This window comes from Mandrillus leucophaeus, unplaced genomic scaffold (genome assembly GCF_000951045.1).
Source record: "Mandrillus leucophaeus isolate KB7577 unplaced genomic scaffold, Mleu.le_1.0 Scaffold1233, whole genome shotgun sequence".
NCBI classification, from domain to species: Eukaryota; Metazoa; Chordata; class Mammalia; order Primates; family Cercopithecidae; genus Mandrillus; species Mandrillus leucophaeus.
In genome coordinates this window covers 363,073-370,569 of record NW_012100688.1, presented here as the reverse complement: position 1 = coordinate 370,569, position 7,497 = coordinate 363,073, and the positions used below count along the sequence as shown (strand labels likewise).

Here is a 7,497-nt window from a genome sequence, read left to right as displayed (position 1 = left end):
CTGAAATGTACCTCTGCCATGCAGGACAGCACATTCCCAAGGAGGCCAGTTCTCCCACAGCCTGTTCCCAGGTGACCCAGCTACTGTAACCCTCCAGGTGGAGGATAGCTCACCCGCACCGAGAAAAACCGGGCAAACCCTACAGGGCTCTGCATCTCCTGCCCTCTGGCCTTTGCAATCGGCCCCATCTAAGGACCACGTCAACCAGTGGGGATTATTAGCAGGACCAGACTCGTCTTGAGATGTCTGAAATGCCTTTAAATTACAAAATCCTTGTACGTTCTAAGAAGGGCCTAAGGTCATCTCACAGAAATAGAGGAAAAACTGATGAGGAAACTGAGGCCCAGAGAGGGACAATGACTCAAAGTCACAAAAAGTAGAAGGCAGTGCCAGGACGGTCTCCAGGTCTCCTGGTTCTAGTCCAGCACTCTTTCCCCCATACTGGACGGCAGAAGGCCTGGGTTCAACCTGCTGTGAGCGACTGGTCTAGCTGGTAACACTGGTTCCCTATTTTTAATTAACAAACAGGGACTGTTTTAAGAAGTGTATAGAATGCTAACTCATTTCATCCGGGGAGGTGGGTGTTATTACTATCCCCACGTGTAAGTGAAAGACAGAGAGATAAAGTAACTGTCCAGGGTGTCAGGTGAACCCAGGCAATGTTATTCCACCATCCAAACCTGAGCCTTGAGTGCTGCAGTGGCCTTTGTTACCGCAGCTCCTCAGGGTGCCACTGGCTATATGCTGAAGTGCTCTCTGGAGCTCAACAGCATGTTCCAAGCAGCTGCTCAGAGGAGCAGGGCTGAAGCCACCTCCAGTGCAGCACACATCTCAGCAACCCCACAGGAGGGGTTCTCCCCCAACACTCGCCCACAGAACGCAGGGGCCAGATCTGCCATGATGGATCCGAGTCTGGCACCAGGCAGAAAATGGACCCAGGTATTCACTATACCCTCTCCAGAGACCTGCAGCATATGACCAGGGCCACCCCCTCAGCTTACTGTCAGGGGAAAAGGTTTGCCAGGCAGCCCCTCCAAAGGCGTGGCCTCTCGGTCACCTGTACCCTCTGTAACCCTGGGCCTGTGAGGCAGAAGGGGGCCGCCCTGCAGTGCCAAGGCCATGATCCAACAGGCAGGACTCTGCACCTTTATGCACGGCCTCCTCAAGGCTCAACATCTTGAGTTTTCTTCCTGAAAAAGGAAGCCATTTCTCAACATATTGCTACACACAGAGACTGAGAAACACAAACCGAGAGGCAAATGGGGCACTGGCCCCAAGGGAGGAGAATGAAGCGGGGAAGGGCTGGTATGGGCCAGTCTGCCTGGGGTAACCAGCAAAGGGACAAGGAAACACCCAACATAAACTTGTCCATCCCGACATTGTTTACTAGAGGGACACAGTGCAAACAACCCAAAGACCCAACAATAGAAGCCCAGCTAAGGAGGCGATGGTAAAAACACTTACTCAACTATGACAAAGCCACTGAGCAGGTTTACAAAAACATAGGAAGTTTTTTGTGTTATTTTACTAAGCGACAGGCAGGACAAAAAAATCTGCATGATGGATGGCAAGAACTACGTAAGCAAAACTTTGCATACACAGTCTTTGCCTGGAAAACACAACTGAAAGAAAACACAGCAGAAATGTCATTTATGAATGGGCTGATCTGAGTGGGAAGGCTATAGGTAATCATTTTCTTCCTTCTACTTTTCTGTGTTTTCCAAATGTTCTGTAATTACTGTGTACTGATTTTATAAGGCTATGAATGGTAATAATACATTTTAAAACGTCACAAGAGGAAAAGGAAGGGTGCTGGTGCTTCTCTTCTAGCAAAAGGAGAAAGGTCCAGGAGCCCACGGTAGATGTACTATTTGGAGCAGATCCCTGCTCAGGCTGCCATGCCCAACCTCACCGCTAAGGCCGGCTTTGCCGGTTACTCCATCTGCCCTGCTGGGTGTTTTGTTTTGTTTTGTTTTGTTTTGTTTTGTTTTGTTTTGTTTTTTTGAGACAGGGTCTCAGTCGCTTAGGCTGGAGTGTGGTGGTGTAATCACGGCTCAGTGTAGCCTCGACCTCCCAGGCTCAAACGATCCTCCCACCTCAGCCTCCTGAGTACCCAGGACCACAGTCGCACACAACTACGCTCAGCTAATTTTTGTATTTTTTGTACAGATGGGGTTTCACCATGTTGCCGAGGCTGGTCTCAAACTCCTGGGCTCAAGCAATTCACCCATATCAGCCACCCAAAGTGCTGGGATTACAGGCGTGAGCCCCTGCTGGGTCTTTAGATGGAGCAAAACCTCACTGATTCCAAAGGGAAAGATGCGGAAGGAAGAGCAATTTCATAAGATGGCATTAGACTCATTTTGCTGACGGGTGTGGGATGGGCTGGTTTGTTTTTTAAGAACAGTGTGTGTCCATCTATCCATCCATTCAAGAGTATCGAGTACTCACTAGTTACCCAGTATGGTGCCAAGGCCCTGCAAACAATACAGAAATGAATGACCCATCTCCTACCCTAAAGACCTCAGATTCAAGTGGGGGCCAAAGATATCAAGTTACAATGCAAAAGTGTCTTTGACAAGGGTTTTCAGATACACGCAGGCTGCAAGAATTCAAATATGAAAATTAAAGCTTCTAGCTTCAGAGAAAAGACAGGTGTCTGGAAAAAGTTCATGGAAAAGATGAGCTTTGAATTGGGTCTTGAAGAATGAGTGCGGTTGCATGAAGAAGTCAGTTAAACAGGCCAAGGAAATATACATGTTTATCTCAAAGGAAAGTTACCTCTGCCAGCAACGGTAACAAACCTCCCACCTTAATAATAAGCAAGGAAATACAACATGGAAACATATGGGTAGATGTTTGGCAGCACTGGCAGAGGGACTCCCCAGTGTGGCTGTGGTAGGAGCATGGCAGGAGCGTGGAACGGCATCGCCCCCCTGGAGGGCAGCAGAGAAACAGGACAATGGAACAGAAGCCCCACAAGCGGCCCCCTCCCCTTGAGCCAGACTCCACTTCTAGGAATTTATCCTAAAGAAACAATTAAGTGTAAGCATAAGCCTATTCAGGGAAGTGTAACTTAAAATAGCCAAACATGGGGAAGTAGGTAACTACATTCTGGTGTGTCAATCACAGAAAACTATGAGGCAACTTTTTGTTTTTTTTTTAAAGTCCCTTTTAACAGTGTATTTAATGATATGAGGCAATGCCCATAATCTTCTAGAAAGTTAACAACTCAAGATAAGGAAATTGCATTTGCAGTATGATCTCCACATATCTTTTTTATTTAAACTTAAAGGCATTAATTTTCTTTCTTCAAGTTTGAGGTCAATTTCTATTTTTATAGCAAAATTAACATCTCAAAATGTAAACACTGGAAATAGAAAAGTTTTATTTTTTACTTTTTTGTATTTTCAAAGAACGGGTATCATTTTTATAATCACAAAATGTTATTCAAATTGAAAGAATAATAAATGGAGCTTTTTTTTCCCAGTAGGTTTTTGGGGAACAGGTGGTATAAGCTTTGTTTTGGGATTTTTGTTTTTTGTTTTTTTCCAGTAGAGACAGGGTCTCTCTCTTGTCATCCAGGGTGAAGTGCAGTGGCGTGATCATAGCTCACTGCAGTCTCACACTCCCAGGCTCAAGCAATCCTCCCATCTCAGCCTCCTGAGTAGCTGGAGTTACAGGTGAACACCATTACCCCTGCTAATTTTTTTTTTTTTTTTTAATTTTTGTAGAGGCAGAGTCTCATCATCTTGCCCAGGCTGGTCTCAAACTCCTGGGTTCAAGAGATCCTCCCTTCTCAGCCTCCCAAAGCACTGGGATTACAGACCTGAGTCACAGTGCCTGGCCCATAAATGAAGTTTCAATAGGAAGAGAAGAGGGCATCCTAGGCTTAAAAAAACAGCAGGAGCCAGAGGTGAAGAAGTACAGGTCTCTCCTGGGAGGGAGAAAGAACTGAACATCATGGTTAGACAGAGCTGGGCTCACGTACTGGATCTACTCTTTTCTAGCGGTGTGACCTTTAACAAATTACTGACCTAGTCCTGAGCTTCAGTTTCTTCCAAAGACTAAATGTGTTAACTTGGACAGGCACAGTGGTTCACGCCGGTAATCCCAGCACTTTGGGAGGTTGAGGTGGGCGGATCACCTGAGGTCAGGAGTTTGAGACCAGCCTGGCCAACATGGTGACGTCCTCTCTCTACTAAATATACAAAAATTACCCAGGTATGGTGGCATGAACCTGTAATCCCAGCTACTCAGGAGGCTAAGGAACGAGAATCGCTTGAACCCCAGTAGGCGGAGGTTGTAGTGAGCCGTGATGGCACCACTGCCCTCCAGCCTCAGCAACAGAGTGAGATGCCATCTCAAAAATAATAAAAAATAAAATAAATGCATTAACTTACACAGAATACCTACTTGATACACTAATTAGGTCAGAGCCTTTTCTACTGACCAATAAAACAAATTCCTTCCTGGATGACCCACAAGAGGTAGGGATGTTCATTTATGAGACACATAATCAATGTAATAACAGCATTTGGGGAGAGCAAAGAAATACTACATTAAAGATATACAAACCCTCCCAATTTCAGAAATATTAAACTATGAAATATATCCTAAAATCAAGAAACTATGGAAATTTATGTCTTCTAAAGATAGTGCTGACCAGGATAAAGTATTTGGTGAAAGCCCAAGATATTACTGTTTTTCTCTTGATTCTTATACAGTCTGATTTGTGCCCCAAACAAGAAGTCAGGCCAGGCACGGCTCACGCCTGTAATCCCAACACTTTGCGAGGCCAAGGTGGGCAGATCACTTGAGGTCAGGAGTTCAAGACCAGCCTGGCCAACATGGTAAAACCCCATCTCTACTAAAAATACAAAAATTAGCCAGGTATGGTGGCTGGCACCTGAAGTTCCAGCTACTCAGAAGGCTGAGGCAGGAGAATCGCTGGAACCCAGAAGGTGGAGGTTGCAGTGAGCCAAGATCATACCATTGCACTCCAGCACTCCAAGATCATACCATTGCACTCCAGAGAAAGACTCTGTCTCAAAAAAGAAAAAAAAAGGGGGGGCGGGGCACGCCGCTGCAGTGTCTCCTTTTGTCATCCAGGCTGGAGTGCAGTGGTGCAAACATGGCTCACTGTAGCCGTGACCTCCTGGGCTCAAGCAGTCCTTCTGCCTCAGCCTCCCAAGTAGCTGGGATTACAGGATGCCTAGCGGCCAGGAGAAATATAGTGGAAAATGCAAAACAATGAAATTATAAAACCTGCCAAATACTTCTTAGAACTAGAAAAGAGCACCCTGCTGGCTTTAGTAGAAAAGTACAAATATGTGCTGGAATATAAGAAAAGTGATGCACAAACTATTGGCCTTAAGCAATGTACTTGCAGGCGCTGGCCCACAAACACAACTCTCAGCCGAGCTGTCCCTGCCAGATTTCAAACAGCTGAAGAAGTGCTGGGAGAACATCAAGGCTCGGACCAAAACAATTACGGTCCATGAAAGGAGAGAGAAGGTGAAGGGGAGCGTCCGCCCTTCCTGAGTACCCATGTCCTAGGGAAGGAGATCACCAGCATGCTGCTGGAGCAGCTCTACTTCCTACAGAGCCCCACCCGCCCCCCAGGAGGAGCCCGAATACCACCCCCATGCCACGGCCCAAGAATCATTTGCTGTTTCAAATACAGAACTGCGCAATGATGAGAAAGAGTTCATACGTTTTCCAGTACGTTGAGAGGACCTCTCAACCTGAACCCTGGTATTCAGCTGTCAGAATAACAACCAATAAAAACTACAGGAGCAAAACCTCTCAGGAAGGTGCTTTAAAAAAGATGCATGAGGAAGAATACCATCAACAAATGTCCATCTGATAACTGCAACTGATACAAATGAATGAGGTGCCTTGTGGCCAAAATCCAGCAGATAGAGCGAGAGTGTGAGATGGCAGAGGAGTAACACAGGATAAAAACGGAAGTTCTCAATAAAAAGATGTATTGGGAAAGAAAACTACAAACTTTTACCAAGGAATGGCCTGTTTTCTCTTTCCCAATTCACCGTAAGGCTTTGGGGGTGGCTCTCTTTTAATTAATCTGTGTTGGCAAAGAATGTCTGGAACATGGACCTGCGGTCAGTAACCTGTAACACAGCTACAAATAGGAAAATTCGAGTGTAATGAGAGGTGACAACGTGCTAGCAGCCCTTGCTCTCGGCGCCTCCTCAGCCTCGGCGTCCACTCTGGCGGCGCTTGAGGAGCCCTTCAGCCCGCCACTGCACTGTGGGAGCCTCTCTCTGGGCTGGCCAAGGCCGGGAGCCGACTCCCTCTGCTTGCGGGGAGGTGTGGAGGAAGAGGTGCGGGCGGGAACCCGGGTTGCATGCAGCGCTCACAGGCCAGCACGAGTTCCAGCAGGTCCAAGTGCAGGCTCCACGGCCCGCACATGGAGCGGCTGGCCAGCGCTACCTGCCCAGGGCAGTGAGGGGCTTAGCACCCAGGCCAGCAGCTGCGGAGGTTGCCCCGGGTCCCCCAGCAGTGTCCGCTGCCAGTGCTGCACTCAAATTCTTAGCTGCCTTCCCACGCGGCAGGGCTGGGGACCTGCAGTCCACCATGTCTGAGCTCCCCCATTGCAGTGGAGCCTCCCCGATGGGCGCTGCCCCCTGCTCCGTGGCGCCCGGTCCCATCAACCGCCCAAGGGCTGAGGATTGCAGGCGCCGCTGGGGACTGGCAGGCAGCTCCGACTGCAGTCTGTGCGGGATCCACTGGGTGAGGCCACCTGGACTCCTGAGTCTGGTGGCAACTTGGAGAACTTTTACTTCTAGCTAAGGGATTGTACACGCACCAATCAGCACTCTGTGTCTAGCTCAGGGTTTGTAAATGCACCAATCAGTACTCTGTGCCTAGCTCAAGGTTTGAAAATACACCAATTGGTACTCTGTATCTAGCTAATCTAGTGGGGACTTGGAGAACTTTTCTGTCTAGCACTCTGTGTCTAGCACAAGGATTGTAAACGCACCAATCAGCACTCTGTGTCTAGCTCAGGGTTTGTAAATACACCAACTGGTACTCTGTGGCTAACTCTGTGTCTAGCTAACCTAGTGGGGACTTAGAGCTCTTTTCTGTCTAGCACTCTGTGTCTAGCTCAAGGATTGTAAATGCACCAATCAGTACTCTGTCAAAACACACCAATCAGCTCTCTATAAAATGGACCAATCAGCAGGATGTGCGTAAGGTCAGATAAGGGAATAAAAGCAAGCTGCTGGAGCCAGCAAGCGGCAACCCGCTCGGGTCCCCTTCCACACTGTGGAAGCTTTGTTTTTTTGCTCTTTGCAATAAATCTTGCTGCTGCTCACTCTTTGGGTCCACACTGCCTTTATGAGCTGTAACACTCACTGCAAAGGTCTGCAGCTTCACTCCTGAAGCCAGCAAGACCACGAACCCACTGGGAAGAATGAACAACTCCAGACGCCCTGCCTTTAAGAGCTGTAACACTCACCACGAAGGTCT

General features: G+C 47.8%; 1 protein-coding gene and 1 pseudogene across 1 annotated transcript in view; one reads left to right on the top strand and one right to left on the bottom strand.

Annotated features, from left to right (window-relative positions):
* The window catches only part of KSR1 (kinase suppressor of ras 1), a 178,528-nt gene that overhangs the window by 86,374 nt on the left and 84,657 nt on the right, over positions 1-7,497 (bottom strand). The window lies entirely within an intron of this gene.
* Positions 5,244-7,497, top strand: part of LOC105533255 — a 40,911-nt pseudogene continuing 38,657 nt past the window's right edge.